This window comes from Alexandromys fortis, unplaced genomic scaffold (genome assembly GCF_014885135.2).
Source record: "Alexandromys fortis isolate MF-2015 unplaced genomic scaffold, M_Fortis_MF-2015_v1.1 scaffold_7, whole genome shotgun sequence".
In the NCBI taxonomy this organism is placed as follows: domain Eukaryota; kingdom Metazoa; phylum Chordata; class Mammalia; order Rodentia; family Cricetidae; genus Alexandromys; species Alexandromys fortis.
In genome coordinates this window covers 13,054,959-13,078,677 of record NW_026067920.1, presented here as the reverse complement: position 1 = coordinate 13,078,677, position 23,719 = coordinate 13,054,959, and the positions used below count along the sequence as shown (strand labels likewise).

Sequence of the window (23,719 nt, the reverse complement as noted above, 5' to 3'; positions counted from 1 at the left end):
TTATGTAGATGTGATCAGCTGAGGTTGAAATGGGGAACCTGAAGCAACAGGGCCTGGAAATTCCCTGGGAGACCCTCTCCAGGAGAGCAACCATGCACACACTCTTGTGCCTTCAGGGATGAGAAGAGCTGTCTTGTGCCTGGGGGCTGCTGCCTCACCTCCAGCGGTTCCCTGATCCTTTCCCAGTACTCCTCACTCATAACTTCTGGTGCTGTATGATGCCTCTGATACAGACACCACCACAGACTATGGTGAGAATGGGCTGGGGTTGTGATCATTTCTTTTTTTTTGATTTTCGAGACAGAGTTTCTCTGTGTAACAGCCCTGGCTGTCCTGGAATTCATTTCGTAGACCAGGCTGGCCTCATACCTCCCAAATTCTGGGATTAAAGGTGTGGCCACCACAAACTGGTGATGTTGATTTCTTAACTACTGCTTATTTCTTAGCCCAGACGACTAGCATCAACTGTTCCCGGTAAAGCAAAAATTTTATTTTAGTGGTGCTGGTCTCTTGTTAATCGTGCCTCTTTCTTGAGCCTCTGCTGACCAGAGCCATATATTCTTAGTTGAAAATAGGAAATTATTTGGAGAGAGTCTTTATACTTGCCTCCAAAACTTCACAAAGCAGAACTCCATCACCTGCATTTGTCTCAGCATCCTTATCGCCCAAGATTTCAAAGAATAGCTCATTGGTGTCTGAGCATTCAGTGACTTTTCCAGCTCAAAGTCCTTGTACAATTCTCTTGAAAACACCATGGTCAGGTCTTTCACAGCAATACTCTCCTGTAGAAATGTACCCTTTTAGCAATACCTCCCCTTCAACAATACATCCTTACAGAAACATGCTGTAGGAAGTCTTACAGCCAGTGGTTACCCACCCACTGGGGTGTGGCCTCTTATACTATATAAGCCCGATGTAGAGCTTGTATTGGCTCTCTTTTTCCAGCTGCGGGATTCTGTTTCTGATCTCCATGCAAGCAGAGGATTCTGAATCGTGAGTCTACTCCTAAATAAATAACCACCTATTTCTCAATTCTGAGCTAGTGTGGGGTTTCTTTTAAATGTCCTTCTTCATTTTACAGTTTCTAAGCTAGCCGGGTGGCCAGGACAAACAAGAGGGCCCTCCTCCTCCTACAGAAATACTCCTTACAACAATACTCCTTTACAAAAATACCACATGACTACAATAATCCCTTATAGCAATACCCCCCTTACAACAATACGTTCCCACATCCAGCAGCTAAACCAAGAGAACTTTGCCACCACAGAAGGGATTTGCCACTCATCTATTTCCAAAGTAGTACATTTCTGTGGTCCATCGTTCTCCCTGTATCCTACCTTTTCTTTATCTTTTTTTTCCATTTTTCTTCCTCTCCTTTCTCTCTATCCTCCCTACCTAGTCTTTTAGGTTAGAGAGTGAAGGACAGCAACAGAAAGATCTTTGTCAAGGAGTAAGGTGGTATGAGTTTCATCAAACACCACCAAGTGTTGCTTTGAAACATGGGGCAATTACCCAGTCTTGCAGGGTTCATTGTGCCTTTAAAAGGAAAAATAATCAACCGTGGTTAGGAACCTCTCCGTTTTGGGAATGGAGCACAAACAATATTGCTTCACCTGTGTTGGACTTTAGCCCAGTTTACTTCTTCCTCTTTTCTCTCTTGATTCAGGAGTTAAATCAGTCAGCTGCATTATAGTCCTATTTTAGTGACCAGGTTGAGAATGTGTGATCAGCTTCGGGGTAGCCCTGAGCAAGAGCCGTGCACGTGGATTCTAAGCAGGGTTCAACTTTGCCTTGAAAGGTGGGTCACCTTTCTTGTCCCCTTAGGCAAAATTAATTCTACCTTCTGCTTCTCCATCCAGGCATGGTTTATGTCTCTATTACAATCTTACAGCACTCAACTTTTTCATAGCTCCAGGGTGTCGGTACTCACCTAGGAAATATCATCTTACTAAATGACTGGACTGTGTTTCATCCATCTTTCTATCTTTAGTGCTGAGGGTCCTAACAAGACCCCTTGGGGGAGGAACGGAAGTAATCAGGGAAGTGGGAAAGAAGGGAACTGGAGGAAGGGCTAAGCATTACTTCAGTTCAGTTGCCATCTGGAGAGGGCAGATCATTCCTGGCTTCTTATGGAAATTCAATTCAGTTGGCTGTTTGTGCACTAACAGTACAAAGCTTCTTCACTCAAATCCCACTCCCAGAAGAGTAGAGGCACAGTGGTGACACAGGACACTAGGAGGGGTTTCTCTTCACGCCAGTTCCTGAGCCTTCTTCATCTGCTTCTCACCTGTATGTCTTACACTAGTGCCCGGCTATAACTGGATTTCATGTTTGTTGGCCCCTTTATGGGAGACCAAACTAACGGAAGTATGGCTGAGGAAGGATACCTTGATGGGAAACAGGATCCTGGACACATGGAAGCAAGATAAGGTACTTTGTGAGTGAAAAGAAGTTAGAAGGATGAAAATAATCCAATACAACAAAATCATCCACTAGAACAGAGGGTGTTGGGTATTGGTAGATTGACGGTAAACACAGGTGGTGTGAAATGAAATACAGAGTGAAGTTAAGGTGACTGAAAATGGCCAAGGAAGGGAAATGTTCCTATGGGGTCTGGCAAGCAGTTACATGGAATGAACACACACCTTATGACCTTTCCTGGGAAGAAAGAAGCCATTTGGGTACACAGGGGGGAAGGTAACTTAGAAGTAACAGAGGGGAGACATGTCTGGCTGCCAACATGCCTGTCCTTGAGGCTGGCAAAGTACAAAGATGCTGCCAAGGAGAAAGAAGATCTCTGTGAATTCATGTTCTTTGCTCATGGTGTAGAGCAAGAAAAGCAGAAAATCAGAGGGCTTGGCTAGTGTCCTGCTGATTGCCAAAGGTTTAGGCCCAGATAATAAGAGCTGTCCTCACTTACTTTCTGACAAAGGCACATTCAACGTGAACTCTTGGTATGAGCCAGAGAAGGAAGGTATATCAAATGTTCCTCCTCCAAATCCAGGGGAACAAAAGCCACTTTCACCTGAAATTAGAGTAAGCACAGTTTTTGTGGCTTAGGGTGAACATTGACCATTAACTAAGGCTAACGAGTGAGTGAGAGAAACCACCGTCATGTTCAGACGGCTTTTTATGGATGTTCACAGAGCATGCCTGGCTATTAAGGGAGCCACTAATTAAAGTTCTGCTCTGGAGTAGGCCACCAGTCGACAGAGAAGCAGCTCTGTAACTGCTTACCCTTTTGATACATGCCTGGGGTTGAGAGTTACTGTTCCCTGGGCTGACCTGCTGCACAGGCTGCCTGATTACAACACACCTCAGGGACTCATCCTTTCTGCTAGGAGGCCAAACGTCAGCAGCATCTGTTCAGATAATCGAATGGATGACTCAGGCTTTTTTTCAAAATTGGTTGCAAAAGCTTGCTGGGTTCCCAGGGCTTCATTTTAATATATTGTAAATTAAACCAATGTGTGAGCATCACAGGCATCAATATTTACAGGCAGAAATGTTTTTGAAAATAATTATTATGAAAGACGCTAACTGGTCTGAGCATATTGGTCTGGAAGCACTGTAAGAGGATTGATCTGAATTCTTGGGACTGTCCTGGCAGGTATAGTATTCTCATAGACAAGGCCCTGTGTGTATCAAACAGAGGTAAAAGATTTCAGGTGCTTCATGTTTTGGGGCTTCTTTGTTCCTGGTCTTCCACAGAGCAAGGTATCAGATCTGACTGTGATGCCATAGGAGATGCAGTGTTTATGCCCTGTATGTAAGAGTGAGAGAGTATTTCCAGGTGGGTTGGTGGTGAGTCAATGGCACGCGCATTTTTGGTAGAACCAGGTAACCGTCTCCCAGAAAAGACTTGTCCCTTTGACCTCGAGCTGATTGGCTTCCAAAACAATGCACAGTAAGGCTAGGAACTTTAAAACCTTTGTGTCATTCCCACTTTTCTGGATATCACCAGATCCTTAAGCAATGATGTAATCTGAGGGTGGCTGGTGTTCTGTTTGTAAGTGACAATTCAAAGTGCAGAGTGCTCTGATCATGCCTGATGCTCAGATACCAGGCTGCAGATGAGAGCTAGGATAATCAGTGCTTGTCTCATAAGAATCTAAGGCCCAACTGGTATATAGAGTCGGGTCTTTGCCCTAAACCATCACAACATGGAGCCCAAGTATGAGAAGCTTCAGGTATTTGGGCTATAAAGGACAACAACAACAATAAAGTCAGACACATGAAGTAGAAGCAGAAGGTGTGGGGAGTGCAGAAAATGGTGGCTCGTAGGTGCTTAGAATGGCGACACTAAAACCCAAGGGAAAGCAGCCAGGAGAGCCTGGTTTTGAAGTGATGCTTTCCAGGTCATCACACTGATGAGACTGCTTGCAGATTCCTTCTGCTCATAGTGATTTCCATGGTACTATTGATCTTTTGCAGTTGGTACTGATTTGAGTTAGCCTGGTTAAAGACATATAGAACCCATCAAATTGCTCAGAGAGCCTTTGTTTCCTAATGGAAACTTCTGAACACTTTGAATATGTTACATATTTAGATGACTTTCTGTATCTATGTAAAGACTGGTTCTAAGGCTCTACCAAAACACAAAAGTCTTATGCTTGTATTTCCTCTTTCCAAAAGGTGTACTAATATGTTTAGAACATATACACTTCCTCTAATACACTTCAAATCATCTGTTGATTACTAGAACAATGTAAATATCATGCAAATAGTTGATGCATTGTTTAGGGAACAATGAGAAAATATCTGTACATCTTAGTAAAGATGCGATTTCTTTTCTGAATATTTTTATTTATTTTATTTTTAATTACTTCCTACATGTGTGCTTCGTGTCTTCCTTGATGGGTATGTGCAAATGAGTGCAGGTGCTGGTATAGGCCAGAAGAGGGCATCCCAGCTAGGATTACAGGCAGTTATGAGCTTCCCAACACTCTGCTCTGGGAACTGATCATCAAGTACACCTACCTGCTGAGCCACCTCTCTAGCCATCTTCTGAATATGTCTGCTGGACAGCTGGTTGAATCTGTGGATATGAGTCCATTGTGGTAGTGATTGAGGTATGGAGATTAGAAGTGATAATTATTCTGTATTAGTAAATATATATGTATTAGTAATTATAATTATATAAAAAGAATTATAATTACTAATTAGAGAATAATTAGTTATTATTTTTTTTATATTTTCTAATTATTCTCTAATTAGTAATTATAATTCTTTTTATATAATTATAATTACTAATACATAAATAAATATATAATTTACTAATCTCTTTGCTTTAGGGTCCCAAATTCCTCTTCTATTGCTCTGTTGATTACATTTCCTACTTCCATGTCATGTTCAAGATAGAAATCTTTTGTTGGATTCTTGAGGTGTTCAGCACCTAGTTTCCAGCACAGTCCAATGAAGAGGCTGCACAGGTTCACCAGAGTTTGAGAACAGTGGAGCTTCCCTAGTCACAGTTGCAGGCACTGGACTATCAGCCTATTGTGGCCTTTCACTCTAGCCTTTGCATAGACACTAGATTTGGTTTATTATTTTGGCAATTACCACGCCACCCTAGAGTAGGTTAAGTAACCAGTCCCTGCTGCATCAGAGATTGGGTTTACTATTGATCACAGGAGCACCAACCATGCACGTAATGGCTTGCTTTTAGACTACATCAGTTCACTAGCTCAGTAGTGTCCACTTAGATCAGTGAAGAAAATATGCCGATGTGTTTTTCACTTGTTTGGTGATATTGTAAGTTGAGCTTATTAGCTACAAATTCTTCAACTTCAGTTTGCCTTATAAAGTCTTTTTGTTCTTAATTTTTAAAATTTATTTTAATTACTTATCTTTAGATTAGTGCCCAGTCTTGGTGCATCACTGTTCACTATTGCAGACGTAGTAAGTACTGTATACTTGAGTCCTGCTAAATTTATTAAACATATTTTTATGTCTTCAATCACAATTAACCTCATCTTAACTTTTGGCAGAGGCAAGAGGATCATGGACTTGAGGTCAGCTATGTAGCATTGGCAAACGTCTTAAGAAGTAGTTGAAGCCTGACAAAGCTTCTGGTTTAACCCTACATAGTGAACTTTCCCAGGGGGGTATTTTTTTTCTTCTGTTCTAGGTTCCTCTTCTGTTGGAAGAGGATTCTCAGGATCTTTTACGGACCAAAATATTGCTTGTGTGACACATAGCTGTGATTTCCATCACCATTCTTACTTGACTTCTAAGACGTTGCATACATTTTCTGTTTGTTCATGGGGAAAGTTTTCCCTCCATTCCTGGTATTTTGTGAAACTTTTATCCCCCATTTTGTTTTTTTCTTCTGTTCTCCTCCATTTCCTCCTCCACTTCCTTCTTTGCAATGGGGTCTCCTGACTGCTAAAATTGTGTCTGACTAGTTATGGCCAAGAATGACCTTGAACTTTGGATCCTCCTAATTTCAGGATTGCTTTTTCTGTAGGTACCTGCTTTGTGTTCTGCAATTTATCCCTTTTGGGTTTCTCTGAGATTTGTAAATCTGTGTTCTGTTGATTTTAATTTTGGGGGAAATTCTTAGTTACTAGTGTCAAACCATGTGTCTATCACTTCCTTTTTCTCATTTTTCTTTTTCTCCCTTTCTTAAATTCTCATGGGTATATAACTTCCTTGGTTTTTATTTCTTCCAAATAAATAGTTTAATTTTCTTGAACTGTTCTCAGTCTCATTCTTCTTCTTTTTTTGATGCAAGACACCCTTAAACTTGTTCCTTCCCCTTGTGTCCTCTGCCAATGAGATGATGAAAGGCATTATTCATTTTTGTTAGTGTTTTTTCATCTTTATCATTTTTAAGCTCCTTTTGAGGATTTCAACCTCTTTACCTCTAGTACTTACATGTTGTTGTCTTTATCCAGTGTTATCTTTCCCATGTCAACACTGTCATTTTAAATTCCTGGAAAGTAATCATCTTTTCCTGTTTGTCTCTGATGTCTGCTCTCTGTTCAAATTGTGAGGTTACATCTGATTGTTCTTTACCCAAAACAGTTATCTCTAATTAAACAGGGTCTCCCAAGGGCAGGCACTGTTAAAAGGAAAAGAGGATGTTCAGATATCTCAGAATATCTGCTGTTTCTTTCCCTTTGATAGAAGCAAAAGCTGGGAGCAGCTTCAGAAAGTAAAATCATAAAAGTTGAGACACCCCTGGGTGATAGGGTTCAGCTGGAACTTTGGAGGGCCCCTTGCCCACACCCTATCCAGCAATGACAATCACAGTTCATGTTTCACCATCTGCTCAGTTCTCATGAAAATTGGAAGGTAGATTTCTGCTCCAATAAATTATAACTTTGGATATCCTCTTATCTGTCTATTTTATTTGAAGATCAGAGGTCTGCTTTGATTTTGAACTTAATCCCCCTCCCCCCAAAAAAAATCTAAATAGAATTTGATTTCATTGCTTGAGCTTTTCACTGTAAGAGAAGATGTCTGGTCTTTGACATATGGACCAGAGACCAGACTCTCTAGTATCCTCTGAGTAATACTGTTCAAGTATTACCATAGCAACCTATATCTTCTAACCAATATAATTGCATTCAACTCTTTCTTCCTTGTTTCTCAAAGACGTTACAGTTTGTCCATTAGAAGCCTATTTACGCTCATGCTTAGGTCTGGCAAGCATCTTCATTCATAGACTATGGAGGGTGGTGCAAGGATGTGTCCACAATGGCTCTGAGACAGGGAAAACCAGGGCTGGTACTTACTTGAACCATCTAAAGATGCATTTTTTCCCCTCTTCTTAGTAGTGTGGAACTTGTAAAATTTAGGGGCCGGGTTAAAGGCAGCTCATGCTGTGTATTCTACTGGAAATGGAGACAGCACAGAAGAAAATTCAAACAAGAAGACAAATCAACTCCTGATAATGTTTTGTGGGGGCTTCTAGACTCACATATGTGTTTATCTCTTCAACTGCTGGGTCACCTGTAATCAGTATTTTACTTTTCATTCTATTCCTCTTTTTCTTCGTCCTCTTCTTTACTCCCTTTCTCTTCTTCCTCTCCTCTTCCCCCATGTCTTCTCCTTCCTTCTCCTCTTCCCTCCCTCTTTTCTCTCTTCTTTTACCACTCTTCCGCCCTCTCCATCTCTTCCTTCCTCTTCTCTCATATGTTTCCCCTAATCCTCTTTCTCATTTCCTTTCTCCTTTTCTTCTTTTCTCCTTCCTCTCCCAAGCAGATTTGAATTTGATTTTTTTTTTTTTGCAAATACAAAATACACAGCTCTGGTAAATCAAATGCTTCGTTAAATTCACTAATTGAATTCAGCGCTGCCACAGCTCAAACAGTGGCTGCTGAGACTATCTGCAAACGTCAAAATCCCACCGTAATGATTAGACTGTAAGTGGATTTGGAGCCTATCTTCACAGTCCTCAAGCGTGGTCTCTCACTCAGAAAAGGAGCCACTGCCTTTTCTGCACAAAACTTTCTTTCATGCCGTCCCAGTGGCTCTGCCTGTGTGCTTTCAGAGGCAGAACTGGCCTGAATTGTGCACAGAGTCCCCATTGCCAGCTTTGCTGCATTTTTTTTTTCTTTCTGGCAGCCCCAGCTTCCAGTCAAGATTTCTGGACCTTTTCCAATTACAACACCATTTAGAAACACTCAGCATATTCCAGCCTTGAGTAATGTACTGATGTATTTTAAAAGAGAAACTGTTCAACGGACCCTCAATGTAAAATTCTTTTTATCTTAATTTTACTTAAACATGTGCAAATACAAAACACTGCATATCCTTAGGCTTATAACTGCTAGACAATTACAAAAATAAATTTACAGATCAGATGTAGAATAAACTATAAAACCGATGCCATTGAAAGCAGTTACACTAGTTAGGAAGAGGGGGAGGAGAGCGTCTTCCTGAAGCCCCATGGCTCCACACAGCGAGGGAGGCCCATGTCTCTAATTATTCTGTTCCTTGGAGCCCAGCACTGTCAGAAGATTCATGCCTGGTGGGGTCTGGATCCTCCAACATCTTTCTCTATTTAAACTATCTCAATGCTTCATTAGCAGGGCTTCCCATAAAGCCAGTGGCCTCTATTTAATACGACTACAGCTGTTATTTATGAAGACTCACTGCTGGCTCTTACTGAGTCTGTGGCTATTAAAATGCCAAATCAGCATAATAATAAATATTTTTGAACTGTAAGAAATAAACTCATATGATGGTTCTCATTAGATGATCATATAAGAATATAGAATCTGCTTATGTCATTTTAAACCAACTTTATCAAGAAACAGTTCACATGTAATGTATGTAGTATACAATGCACAGAGTGTATGGATTAATGCATTTTAACCAATATACTTATATGTGTACTTAACACAGATTTTATGGACTTCAATGCAGTTTAACCAATGTTCATATGTGTGTGCCTAATACACTAGTCACAATATTTACTGTTACCTATTCAGAAATTTCCCTATTATATTTTCAAGACAGTTCTTTATGTGGCTGCCAACCACACCCCACACATCCTAATCGCCAAGAGCCCCTTTCATTTTGCTTATGGATTCCATCCAGAGAATCACATGTCTTTATACAATGTCTGATGTCTGAGCCTTTTCACTATGATTCTGTGATTCCTCCTATGCCACATACCCCAGGAAGTTGTTCCTTTCTTTTAAAAATGTTCTGTTTCATGGCTTTACCATTTTTTCCCATCCCATTTTTACTACCAGGACTGAGGCAGATTGAGCACTTTTTACATAGATAATTTTGTGAATATGGACTTTCAGAAAATTGAATTATTGTGCTTATGGTCTGAACATAGTTTTATAGGACATTTCCAAGTTACTTCTCAAAATGTCCGTGTACTTTTGATGCTTCTACCAGAAGTCCTTGAACGCTCCCACAGTGCCACATCACGTCAGCACCGATGTCAGTAATTGCAGATTTAACCTCTCTAGCGGCTGGGAAGTAATATCCTAGTGTGGTTTGTAACTGTGCTTGACTTTTGACTAACCAATGTTGACACTTTCTTATGTACTTTTGGCCTTTCATGCCATATTCAGTGAAGAGTCTGTTCACAGGTACACGTCTGGAAAAATTGGTTGCCTATCTTTTGTATTAATTAACTGGTGTTTATACATTTTGGATCAAAATCCATTAAATTTTATATTTACCTTCATTTTCATTAGTTTTAGAAAATTTTAAAGGCTTCAACTTTTTAAACATTTTCTTGAAAAGTAGCAATTTTTATTTAATAAATTCCAACTTATAAAACATTATTTCTTCACTGATACTTTAAAAATCCTTTAAAAACTACTTTTTCTATTCTGAGGTTGAAGAGAGTTTTTTCCATATTTCCTTTGGATATTTTATAAGTTAGTTCTATCTATCTATGTATCTATCTGTCTAACATCTATTTGTCTATCTATCTATCTATCTATCTGTCTGTCTGTCTGTCTGTCTATCTGTCTATCTATCATCTATCTATCTATCTATCTATCTATCTATCTATCTATCTTTATGTCTATCTATCATCTATCTATCTATCTATCTATCTATCTATCTATCTATCTATCATCTATCTATATCTATCAGTCAATCATATGTTAGTCTATAATTCATCTATCTATATGTCTATCTATCTTTCTGCTTTTATGTTCAGATCTACAAATTGTTCTAAGCATCGCAGGTGTAAGGAGATCCAGGGTTGATTTATTTTCATATAGGCATCTGCTAGTCCTCCAGCACTTTTCAATGGATGATATTCCTTTCATAACTTTTCAAATTTACTATTCTGTCTTCTAGATTCCTATTCTGTTCTATAGGTTTCTCTATTGACAAATACATATCCTATGTTAAAGTATATAATGCCAAAGTTAGTAGTTTTTTTATTGATTTTTATTGAGCTCTACATTTTTCTCTGCTCCCTTCCTCCCTGTCTCTCCCCTCCTCTTCAACCCTCCCCCAAGATCCCCATGCTTTCAATTTACTTGTCTTTTTCTACTTCCCATGTAGATTAGATCTAAGTCTCTCTTAGTGTTCTCATTGTTGTCTAAGTTCTCTGGGATTGTGATTTGTAGGCTGGCTTTCTTCGCTTTATGTTTAAAAATCACTTATGAGTGAATACATGTGAGAATTGTCTTTCTGTGTCTGGGTTACCTCCCTCAAAATAATGTTTTCTAGCTCCATTCATTTTCCTGCAAACTTCAGGATGTCTCTTTTTTTTTTTTTTTTTTGCTGTGTAGTACTCCATTGTGTAAATGTACTACATTTTCATTATCCATTCTTTAGTAAAATTTTCACTGGATATGGGTGTCATTGTGTGTTTATTTGTGTTTGTGAGTGTGTGAGTAAAAATCAACGTCTCACGGTACGTGTACAGACACACACTCAGGCACACAGACATTTACAATTAAAAATTGAAAAATGCATATTTGTTAAGAAGAAAACCTTTTTTTTAGCAAAGTGCAGATGTTACCACAGCTGGCTATTTGAGTGAGATGTTGCTTTTTACACACTTGAAAATGCCTTTAACACCAGTTCTAAGGGATCTAATTCTCTGACCTCCTCCAGCACTAACGTCTTTGCCCTTACAACTGGTAAGGAAGCTAGTATTTCTGTAAAATGCATTGTTTATAGTACATGTGATCATATGAAAGGTGGTCACAACTATTTTTAAAAAAAATCAACACTGGAAAACAAATGACTGAATCAACTACGGGTGTTAGAGAGACATGGTGGGAATGAAGTTGGATGTCATGCACTGCACACATTTTCTACACATGCAAGGAAGACCTACCTACACAGTCATTTCTCTGCTGTGTTCTTCAGCAAATCTCTCCAAAGTGGTTTAGATTTGGATATGCGAATCACCCATCTAACTTAACTAATTACTTAATTGGTTCTAGAATTCAAATATCTTCATTCCATGGACCCTGCTCTTCAGAGAGGTGGATCTGATGGTTGTCCCACTGACTGTCAGGTTTCTTCTCTTGAACATTCTTCATGATTGTTACTCCTTTATCCTGGAATTTTGTAGTTAGTTTTGACATAAACTCATCAATTTGAAGTACTTAACCAAATGATGTCTTTTCTTCAATAGCCCTAATATATCTATCCTGATATAGCTATGATGTTTTATCTGCACATACTATAGGCCATCTCTAAACTTCAACCTTGAATTTCATGTACCTTCTTGAATAAATATTTGTTTGAAGTGATGATCTCTTTCCCCACACATTGCCAGTCCCTTGAGATCAGAACCCTTATTTGATTCATCTTTATTTCATTCTCAGAGCCAAGAACCTCATATACACAGAAGGGTTACTCTTTTTAGAAACACTTTTTAGAAAATCAATTTATTTAGTAAAATATAAAGTACTATCCCACACACTCTCTTTGTATCATTTGTCATTTTGTGTCCCTAAAAGTCTATTTTTATTGACAAAGTTGCTTTTCTAGCCTTTAGTTACTTTTAAACAAATTATAGCATATTCAAAAGCAGCCATTATTAGAAATGATAATGTTATTTTCTTTATTATATTGAACATTTGGAATCTAACAAGAAAAGATTAGTAAAACTACATAACCACTCTGTGTGTGTGTGTTTGTGTGTGTGTATGCATGTATGTATGTATGTATGCAAGCCTAAAAAGATATGATCCAATGTGGAATTTTACATAGCTTTTTATGTTGGCTTATCTGTGTCTTCTAGTTTATTTGCAATGACTCTCTACTACTCTAGTTTAGAAATTAACACCATACCTAAGTGAAACCATATATAAAAGTATCAGAAATTACTGCCATAGGATGCTTGGGGAGTTGTGGTTGCTGATCAGTTGAGTGAAAGGATTTCTAAGCTTAAGTGAAGTTCTGCAGAGAGGGTTGAGTAACAGTAAATAAAGCAAAAATACCAATATTGATCAGTGCCACATTTAATACTATGAAACCCATGAAAATTATGACCTTTGTAAATCTATTGAAGTTCAATTTCATGAGGTGGTCATGATTTTTAATAAAGGATGAGGTTGACATGAGATGTAGAGTTGCTTTTTTTATATAGAAAATATCCAGGTAAACTACTAAAATGCTAGTTCTCTCAATGGCATTTCTAAGTATTCACTATCATTGTATTGTTATCATTTACTGTTCCTACTAATATTTTATTTCACAGGGTCTGTATTTTAAATAGAATGGGATTTGCAGTGTCAGGGATCAGAGAGAATTAGGAATATTTGATTCTTTATGTGGCTGTCATTTATTTAACTATAAGCAGTAATTACAAACCTTTCCTCGTTTGCTTTCTGTTTCTGTGATAAACACCACAACCAGAAGCAACTTAGAAGGAAAGGGTTTCTCTCAGTTTCCAAGTTGAGGGAAGACATGGTAGGAACTCAAGGCAGGAACTGAAGCAGAGGCTGTGGAATAGTGTTTCTTATTGGATTCCTCTTTGTGGTTTGCTCAGCCTGCCTCTTGTATTACCAAGCACCACTGCCCAGGGGGGGCACCACTCACAGTGGGCTGGACTCTCCCACATCAATCACTGACCAAGAAAATGCCCCAGAGACATATCACATGCAAGGAAGATTGTAGCAATTTTTTTCACCTGAAGTTTCCACTTGCCAGGTGACTGGAGTTTATGTCAAATTGAAATTAACCAGAACAGAGTCACACATAAATCCAGGCTTTAATTGAAAAGCACTGTCTGTTTTAATTTTTCTAAAAGACGAATAGATGCTTTACACTTCATTCACAGGAACACCTAAGGGGTTCTGTTCACCTGGTCATCGTTCTTAGGAAAGAAGTGATAACGACAGAAATATCTTAATTACTTTGACTATGAAGAATGGCACCTTTTGTGATGCTCTTTTAGACATTACATTTTAAAGTAAAATTTGACCCTCTTCTCTTGTCCTGTTCAGTCTTGCCATGACTCTCATCAGCCTATTCATGTGCCATATGAAAGTGGCAGTGGTATTCTTGAAACAAACATTTCACAGGTGTGGGAATTAGTGTGAGGATTATGGGTGACCTAACCTTGTTCCACAGGCTTCTGTGTCATTTATCATCAAAGAAGTGTGGACCTTCCACCCAACTATACGAACAACAAACTTCTCCAGACTTCCCTAACTCCCTATTCTTAGTGTATACAATGTTACCTAGTTCCACCATCTCTCACCAATCGCAATCATAGCCAGTTGCTAAAATAAGATGTAACTTTATCATCTGGGTCTGAGACCCAGGAATGTAGGCTGATGGGTGCCATACCTGATGGTCTCCTGCACCCTCCTGCTTATATGGATTTAGTTGGTTCTTTTCCTGTAGTTTCAAAATAGGAAGTTAAATAATAAATTTGAGACTTTTTTGTATTGTGAACATTTGATGCTTTCATTTTTTTCTTTTTTTACACCCTGGTTTATGTCTATGTACAATATTTTGCTTTACTCTGAGCCTCCAAGAATGTTTGGGGAGAAAAGCTTCTGAGCCGCTGAAATGTCCTGGGGTCCTCTGCTTCAGGGCCTGCACACTTGTGTGTCTGCTCTTGGCCTTTGGCGAGTGTGCACATGGTGCTTTCCTTGAAGGTTCTGGTTGTTACCGAGGTTGCAGGTCCTAGGCTCCCCTCCAGAATCGGTTCTCTGAAGAAACGAGGAAAAGTGGTGATCCTGTAGATTAGCTCCCCTTTCGTTTTAAGAGCACTAGGGACCCATGCCAGCTTCCTTCCCATTAGATCACACTTCCGCTCTCAGGTTTCTTGAGTTGTTTCCCTAATGAGAATCCTGGCACTGTCACCATCATCTCCTCTCAGAATCTCTATGAGTTGATTGTTTGTTAGAACATTTGGACAGAAACTCTACCTTTCATGTCTTTTGTATTTTCCACCATTTAGTATATATACTGTACTCATGTTTTCTGCACTTTATTTTTCATTCAGTTTTATGTTAATGCTTTCATGTCTTCAGTTTTTAATGGTTTTTGCTATTTGTTCAATATTATATATACAGTATAACTATGCGTCAGATAGATTGTATGTATGACTATTTAATAAGCATCAAGAGTTACAGATTATATAGTTTGATAATTAATTATATATTATAGTGATACATGTTAAATATTAGTCATCATTTAATTTCATTACTTGTTTTTACCAACAGAATAGTTTAGCAAAAGTGTGTGTGTGTGTGTGAATGTGTATTTCGGTACCTGTGTGTGCCCAAGTGTGTAGAGGCCAGAGGACAGCCTCAGCTGTCTCTCCTAAAATGCCAGCTGACTTGTTTTGTTTTCTGAGAGAGAAAAGCCCCATGGCTTGTCAATCTCTGACTTCCCAGAGAAGATGTAGTCCAAGTGCTACTGAATATAGTGTTTGTTTGCTTCTTTTGATTGTTTATGTGCGATTTACTGAATTAAACTCAAGTCTTCATGGTTGCAGGGGAGACTTTACCAATCTAGCCCATACTTTTTTTTAATTTATTTTTTTCTTTATTTTACATTCCAATCACAGTTCTCCCTCCCACTCATGCTCCCGCCCCCGTTTAACCCATTCCTCAGCTACTCCTCCTAATGGGTAAGGGCTCCCCATAGGGAGTCATGAAAGTCTGGCACATTAAGTAGGGGCAGGATGGAGCTCCTCCCTCCCACCATAGGAAATGGTCTCCAACAAGCTAGCTCACACACCAGGGATAGGTCCTGGTCCCACTGTCGGGACCTCTCAGGTAGTCCAAGCTTCACCACTGTCTCCCACATCAGGAGGGCCTAGTTTGGTCACATGGAAGCTCCACAGCTGTTGGTCTAGAGTCCTTGAGTTTCCAGGATCTTGCTTCAGCTGTCTCTGTAGATTTCTCCATCATGACCTTGACCTCCCTTGCTCGTATATTCCCTCCTCCTTCTCTTTGATTATTTTGATTTCTTTGCTTCTCCCAGTATTTTATTTTTGTGTCTTCCAAATTTATATTCCTATTATTTTGAGAACTCTCTATTTTCCACAGTAAGAGCTGTCTTCTCAGATTATTCAAGGCTGCCTTGTGGTTGTTAAAAGTAGGGGACTCAGAAGCTAATTGGAAGTTGAAATATGTAGGATTCAAAGTTGATTGTTACGTGAGGCACATACGGGGTCAAACAATGGCACAGTCTTTAGGTGTTTCCCACTGGGCTACTTGAATCACCCAGAGGGAGTTGTTCTATCTCATGCGATGATGTGCATATATGATATACGGTCAGCCATTCTGCCATCTCCCCACAAAACTCTTCTGATTTCCCAATTCTTAGAGTTAAGTGTGCCTAGTGGCTGTGTCTTTCTGCTTCTTTGCACACCCAAGTCTTTAGCTGAGCTCTGTCGTTCCTCTTAACCTACAGACCTCTGTGAATGAGAAAAGGGCAGGAGCTAAGATCACAGGCAGCCCAGTGGACCACGGTCCCTCAGCTTGCTTTCATTTGGTTCTTTTTATTTCAGCCCTGTTTCAACAGCAGCTATACTTATATGGGCACTAAAGTGGTCATTTTATGATGAAGTCAAATCATATTTTTTCTTGGCTTACCTTGCTGCCTGGGGGCGTGCTTAGTAACCTTCTTGGCCATCTGTTCAGTAGTTTATGTACCCTGGCTTGATCTTTCATCAAAACCCAGAAGTCAAATATAATATGCTTGAATTTCTCTCCATTTCTCCTATATCACATATATGTTTAAATGAAGATAATGAAGGGTAGCCTCTCTTAATCTTTATTAAAATACAAATGTGTAATTAATTAAGAAATTGAAGATAAACAGAGCTAACAAGATGGCTCACTTGGTAAAGTGCTTGTCTCCAAGACCTGGCAACCTGAATTCAATCCCCAGAGTTTATGAGGTTGTAGAAGAGAATTGACTTCCAAGGGCGCTTTATCCACCGCTCTCCACATATACACCATGGCATGTGTGTGCCCTCCCCCACCTCCTTCACCAATAGCAAAATATGAAAAGTTTAAAATGATCAATGAAAAAGAAGTTCTTGAGAATAGGGTTCAGTCCAACTATGAACACAATATATAATTAAGGTGTAATTATAATTTGACAAAACAAGAGAAAATGAAAGTTTTAGGAATATGGAGCAGGAGAGGTGGCTCAGTGGACAAGATTCCTTGCTCCTCTTGTAGAGGACCTGAGTTCTGGTCCCAGCATCTACATTGGGCAGCTCCCAACTAACTCTAACTCCAGCCCCAGAGACTCTGGTCCCCTCTTATGGCATCCATGAGTACCTACACTCGCATGCACAATACCCATACAGATTTACAATACACCTAAATCAACCTGTGAAAAGAACAACGTAAAATCATAAGTTAGTTATACATTTAAAATAAGTTACTTGTGCTTAGACAAGAAAGTAAGCAATTAGTGGATATAATAAATATATTCTATCAGAATAAAAACAATATACAAAGCCTTGAAAATATGCAATTGTGTTCACAAGGATTTCCCCCCACATTGCTAGATATTTTATTGGATGCAACTTATTTTTAGTGTGTGTTGTTATGTAATTTCGAAAGAGTCCATGTGAGCATGAATTATACAATAACGTTTGATACTAATTCAGACAATTTGTAGACTTCATTTGTCTGAATTCTAAAAATAGCATTAATAAAATCCATACGTTTATAGTATAAAAATCCTAACTTTTCTGACAAGTATGGATTTTAAAAATATTTGTATCCAATTTCTATGAATTCTGTCTGACAAGCACCAATTTTATAGACTCCTGTAAGCTGGAAATTGTTTCCCTTCTATGGCTAAGATGACAAATGTCTGTGCAATTGCTATTTTGCAACACGATAAAGGGTCCCTTTTCTGTTAATTGCTTCCCTGTCAAAGAGAAGATAAAAGAAAGACATCAAACACCGATCACCCTTAAATACCTTACGTGACCACAGGGACTAAAAGCTTATTCACAATTTTAACAATGTGTCAAAATTTTTAGAATTTCACCCCTATTCTGGGTAATAGGTATGGTACTAGGAATAAAGAGATAAGAAAAGTTAGTCCTGTCCTGGATGGCTTGCATCTACAAAAACAAACAGTTAATTTTGGTATCAATTTGGTGGATTTTTTGTGTGGTGTTAAATGAGTGATGTAATAGGAGTGAAGGGGCCTGAGAGTATATAGAACTTGATGTGAATATCCACACTTGTCTATTCACTGCACCACGCTGGGAGCTTGCTAACAATTTTCCACCACAACAATTGAAAACACAATACTGAAAAATATCTGGTTGTCAGACTGGACTAATTTACCACCTGAATGATTTGCTTCTACTCAGCAATAATCAAGCAAAACATTCAAGATGATGCTTTGCCATGATGCTTTTGGTGACACCAACAAAGAGTGGAGGTGGAGGCAAGCCTGTTCCCATGCCAATATTCTGTCTTTCTCTAAGACTAGGGTGCAGCTGGTCCAGGCCAGGACATCTGAAACAATAGCTTATAGACAATATCCATCCTAATTGGTCAGTGTCTGTTCCATAGCAGTGGATAAATGTTTTGCATATAGTTCCTGTCCATGCTGACAAATTTGAATATCTAAAGTTAAGCTTTGAAAAAATTTTCTTGATGAATTTTAATTAAGGAAAGCTGTGAAATACTTTGCATAATTCACGAATTGTGAATGCTAAGTATAAAGGACATAAGTCTAGTGGAGTCTTTAACCATCTTCCCATTTCCTTGTTGGTTATTATTATATGTCGTTGGGAGAGACATATAATATAATTGTTTATGCAATTCCTTTGTGCATTTTAAACTCATGTTCTTTGCCTTTTGTTGTTGAAAGAATTCTTTATGTATCATGAATACTAACCCCTATGTTTTGTATATCCATTGCAAATGTTTTCTAATATTTTATAAATTCTGCTTTTGCTTTTATTTTTATTTTTCATGTTTTTTAAATTGATTTTTATTGAGCTCTACATTTTTCTCTGCTCCCCTCTCTACTCCCCCCCACCCCCTACCTTTCAATCCTCTCTCAAGGTCCCCAAGCTCCCAATTTACTCAGCAGATCTTGCCTTTTTCTACTATCCATGTAGATTAGATCTATGTATGTCTCTCTGAAGGTCCTCATTGTTTTGCTTTCTTAATGATACCTTTGATAAATACAAGATTTTAATCTTGATGCACAATTTTAATCCTTGTAGCCTGTGCTTTTGATATATTCCCTGAGAACCCAAAGTTGTGTTTGAATAAAAGGTCATAAACTTTAATCTTATTTTTTATTCTATGATTTTTATTGTTTTAAATTTTATGTCAATGATCCATCTTGTGTAAAATTTAAATGTTATGGGAGGTAGGGTTTACATTTATACATTTTTATTGCTTATTGATACCTAGTTTCCCAACTTTGTTAATTAAATGGGTTATTATTTCCTCCTACTGAGTAGACTTAGCAGATTTGTTAGACGTATGCTAATATAGATGTATGAGATTATCTATAGATTACAATTCTTTCCTTGTCTATATATTTTTCCTTATGCTTGCATCACTCAGTTTTGATTAGTAAACTGTATTGATAACTTCAAGTCCTTTAATTTATTGTGTTTCAATCAATTTTCCTGTTCAACTTCCCTGGCAATGGTGTGTGAACTTGAAGGTCAGCTTCCCCACCACACACATGAGAATTTTGAAGGGATTACAGTAAAACAGTAAAAAGCTTTGTGCTATATTGTCATTTTAACAATACAACATTTAAAATTCATTACCACATTAGATATATTTTCATTCTTTCTGGTCTTCATGTATATTTTTCTTCAAAAGTATTTTGTAGTTTTCAATATAAAATACTTTTACATCTTTAGTTAAATTTATTCCTAATTGTCTCATTGTTTGGCATCATGTTATACATGGAAACTTTTTGTGGTTAGAAGGGTAAGTTGCCCAGTTACTGTTAGCAGACGTTCCATTGGTTCTCCTTGTTTTCTTTAGTGTCTTGATGTTGGTCGGTTATTACTCAGTGTCTACTTTTAGGCTAGGGTCAGGAAGTGTTTAAGCAGTGACTTCTAATAATTTTACACACTTGTGATGTAGGAGGGTCTTCTATCTGTCTGTTGTTTCATTGGTTAATTAATAAAGAAAACTTCTTGGCTTGATAGGTCAGAACATAGGTAGGAGGGGAAGAGAGAACAGAATGCTGGGAGAAAGAAAGCAAAGACAGGTAGATACCATGAATCTCCGGCCTGAGACGAATGTACATTAGAATCTTCCCGGTAAGCCACAACATGGTGGTAAACACAGATTAATAGAAATGGGTTAATCAAGATGTGAGAGTTATCCAATATGAAGCTAGAAATAATGGGCCAGGCAATGTTTAGATGAATACAATTTGTGTGTTGTTATTTCGGGTGTTAAGCTAGCCATGTGGGAGCCGGGCGGGATGAAAAGCAGGCCTGCTAGCCTCATCATAACACACCTGTACAACATTTCAATCTACAGAATATGGCCCTTACCCACTATGTGTTCCTAGCAATTACTTGGCTAATACCAAACAAAGGATTCAGTTGCCTTTTTCAGGTGTCTTACACAACAATGACAACAAAAATAACTAATAACACTGTTTGTTTAATTTTTTGGTTTTATCTTCCTTTGTTTAATCTTACAATTTAGACAGTAATATGTTCTATACAGTAAACTATGCTACTAATGAGCTACTAAAGTAGTTTTATCATGTTTTCTTGTCTCTTTGGGTTTTACTTTGGATAATTAATCCTTACTGGAATCTTGATCCTTACATAGTTTATAGGTGTTCTTCAAGAAAAAGCTCCCTGTTGACTGATAAGAAATTTTAACTTTGTAGTTGTTCATAAGGTTCCCTGTGATCCTCATTATAGGACAAATTGATTGTCTATTATTCTGAAAATTTCTCAACTTTCATCAAATTAAACATTGCTCCTTGCTTCATTCTTCACTTTCTAAAATTTCTGTTATCTTAGCAAACCCCTTTATACATTGTTTAACACTTTATATTCTTTTCCTTTTGTGTTATATTCTAAATAATTTTTGTGGTCTATATTCTTTCTTACTGATTTTATCCTTGACTGTGTACAATGTACGTTTTATCCTAGTCAATGGATTTTAAATTTCAGTGCATTTTTCTTAATCTGTAGAAGTTGCATTACCTGTTTTTCCTAGGATACACAATCCCTCACTCCTTACTTGTATTTCAAATGGTTACTTTGGTCTTCAGACACAGGTTAAGCATTGTTATTTTCTGTAATCATTCTAATCATTGCATTAAGAGACCTGGTTTGCTGTGCTTTGTCTCTTCGTGCGTTTTGATTTTTTCTTTGACTATGTTAAAGAAAATCTTCCCCTCCACTAATAGACATTTTTATCTTTGTAGTTGTTTGTAGGATTACTGGTGACCTTAATTGTAAGGGAAGATGTATGTCAACTATTCTGAAAAATTCTTAACTTTTATCAAATCAAACATACATAAACACACACACTGTGAATTTGAAGTTAATTTTCACATCGATTTTCCCATTTACACACACACACACACACACACAAACACACACTACTCATCTCAGTCAGCAGTAAAGCACCAAGCAAGACTGTTCAGTTAAATTATGAACTTGAGATTTTTGAGTTAACAATGGCAGTACAAAAATCTCTGTATAAATCCTCGTTGTGTTTGATTAGTGAAGAGATGAGAAAGATTTTCGACTCAACCTCAGCTAAAAACTGCATATTTCCTGTTTTTTCTTTATATTTTTTCAGGATTGAATATTTTTTTTTTACATCCTTTAGCCCAAGAACGTGATTTTCTTATCTCACCTCTAAACACACCTCTCCTTTTAGAATCCTGTGAGCAGCTTTCCATGACATTCAATACTTGTTCATTGCAGAAAGATATTTCAGAACAGTGCATCAGAAATTCTGAATGGGGTGGCTGTCCCAGTGTGATAACTAGTATTATTGGATAGTCACACAATAAGGCAAGTGTCTGAGCACACCTGTCAGGGACTGTCTAGGTTAAAGTTGCTCTCTGAAAATGAGTATGTTGAAGTGGGAAGACCTTCCCACAGGGGATAGCTCCATTTCTTAGATAGGAAATTTGGAACTCACACGCCTGAACTTGTCCTCATCTGACTTCTCACATAATGTGGACAACCGCTTTAATCTCCTGCTGCATTTACTTCTGTGCTTGTTGAGAGGTGACTTAGAGCTGTGAACTTAAATAAAGTTTTTCTACCTTTAGTGACTTTCATGAAAGTATTTTATCACAGTTAAGAAACTAATTAAAACAAATTAGGTGTTAGTGGTATAAGCTGAGGTTATATTAACATCCAAGGCTTTTTAAAGATTTTATTTATTTATTATTTTTACCGTGTTGTGCCTGCACGTCAAAAGAAAGCATCAAATCCCATCATAGATGGTTGTGAACCACTGGGAATTGAACTCAGGACCCCTGGAAGAACAGTCAGTGTTCTTCACCTCTAAGCCATCTCCCCAGTTCTATTTGTAGTTCTTAAGATGTTGATTTATTAAAAGATCATTTCAAGGAGTGGGTTGCAGACAGAAGGATGGCCTCCAAGAACTGTTGATTGCTCTGCTCTTCAGATTGGTTTTTTAATTTTAGTTTACTAAGATATGCAGTTCTTACTGAAATTAGATAAAAATATGATTCTTTTTCCAATGTAAAATTTCTTTTTCTAGGCTTTCCTTGGTGTATTTTTTGTCTCAGTAGGATATCATATTACACATTTTATGTTCTTTTTTAGACTATATCTCTATTAAAACCAACTGAAACATTTAGAAGGCTAGTTAGATTTTAGGCTAAAGGTTTTGTTGCTCTGCTGATGTCCCAGTTTCTCTTTCCATGGCCTTTGGAGTACCTTCTTGAACCAAAGAGACTAGTATGTGGGGATTAAGGCTCCAAACCTGCAGCAGTTTGACCTCTCTGTGCTCAGTGAACTGAGTGGAAGTTGCCCTCAACAATGGGGCTCTACTGCCAGTAGTTGGAGTGCAATACTCTATCCTTTAATATTAGACTTGAGTGCTTAGGGACTTCTGTGGGATACCCATGGCCAACAATTCAACACAGTGCAACTCAATCCCACCACTGGAAGTCTGGTTATAAAGATGGATATTTCAGGCTCTTCATTTCTATGAGTCCTCCCAAGGGTCACTTTCATAGATTCCAGGAAGTTTCCATTGTACTAGGTTTCTGTACCCTCCCCAAATGCCACCAAGTCCAGTTATCTCTCCCAACAGCCTCTCCCTCTATCCTTTCCCCATAACCAGATTCCATTTTTCCCTTCCTCACTTGTTCCTAGTCAAACCTCAACATTTATTCTATTTCCTCTTCCTAGGGAGATCCATGCTTTCCCTCTAGAGACTTACTCATTGCCTAACCTCTCTGGGTCTGTGGATTATAGCTTGATTATTATTTATATAACTGCTTACAAGTGAATATATACCATATTTGTCTTTCTGTGTCTCAGTTACCTCACTCAAGGATGACTTTTTTCTAGTTGCATTCCTTTGTCTACAAATTTCATGATGTCATTGTTTTTAACAGCTGAGTAATGCTCAATTATGTAAATGAACCATATTTATTTATGCAGTCTTCAGTTGAGGGACATCTAGGTTTTGTCTCCAGTTTCCGGCCCTTATGATTATAGCCTCTATAAACATAGTTGAACAGTGTCCTGTCCTTGTAGTAGGACGGAGTATCCTTTGGGTATATGCCAGAGTGGTATAGTTGGGTCTTTTTTTTTTTTTTTTTT

The 23,719-nt window shown here is 38.1% G+C and overlaps 1 protein-coding gene across 1 annotated transcript in view; it reads left to right on the top strand.

Moving 5' to 3' along the window:
- Zpbp (zona pellucida binding protein) overlaps positions 1 to 23,719 on the top strand; it is a 390,789-nt gene that overhangs the window by 275,618 nt on the left and 91,452 nt on the right. The window lies entirely within an intron of this gene.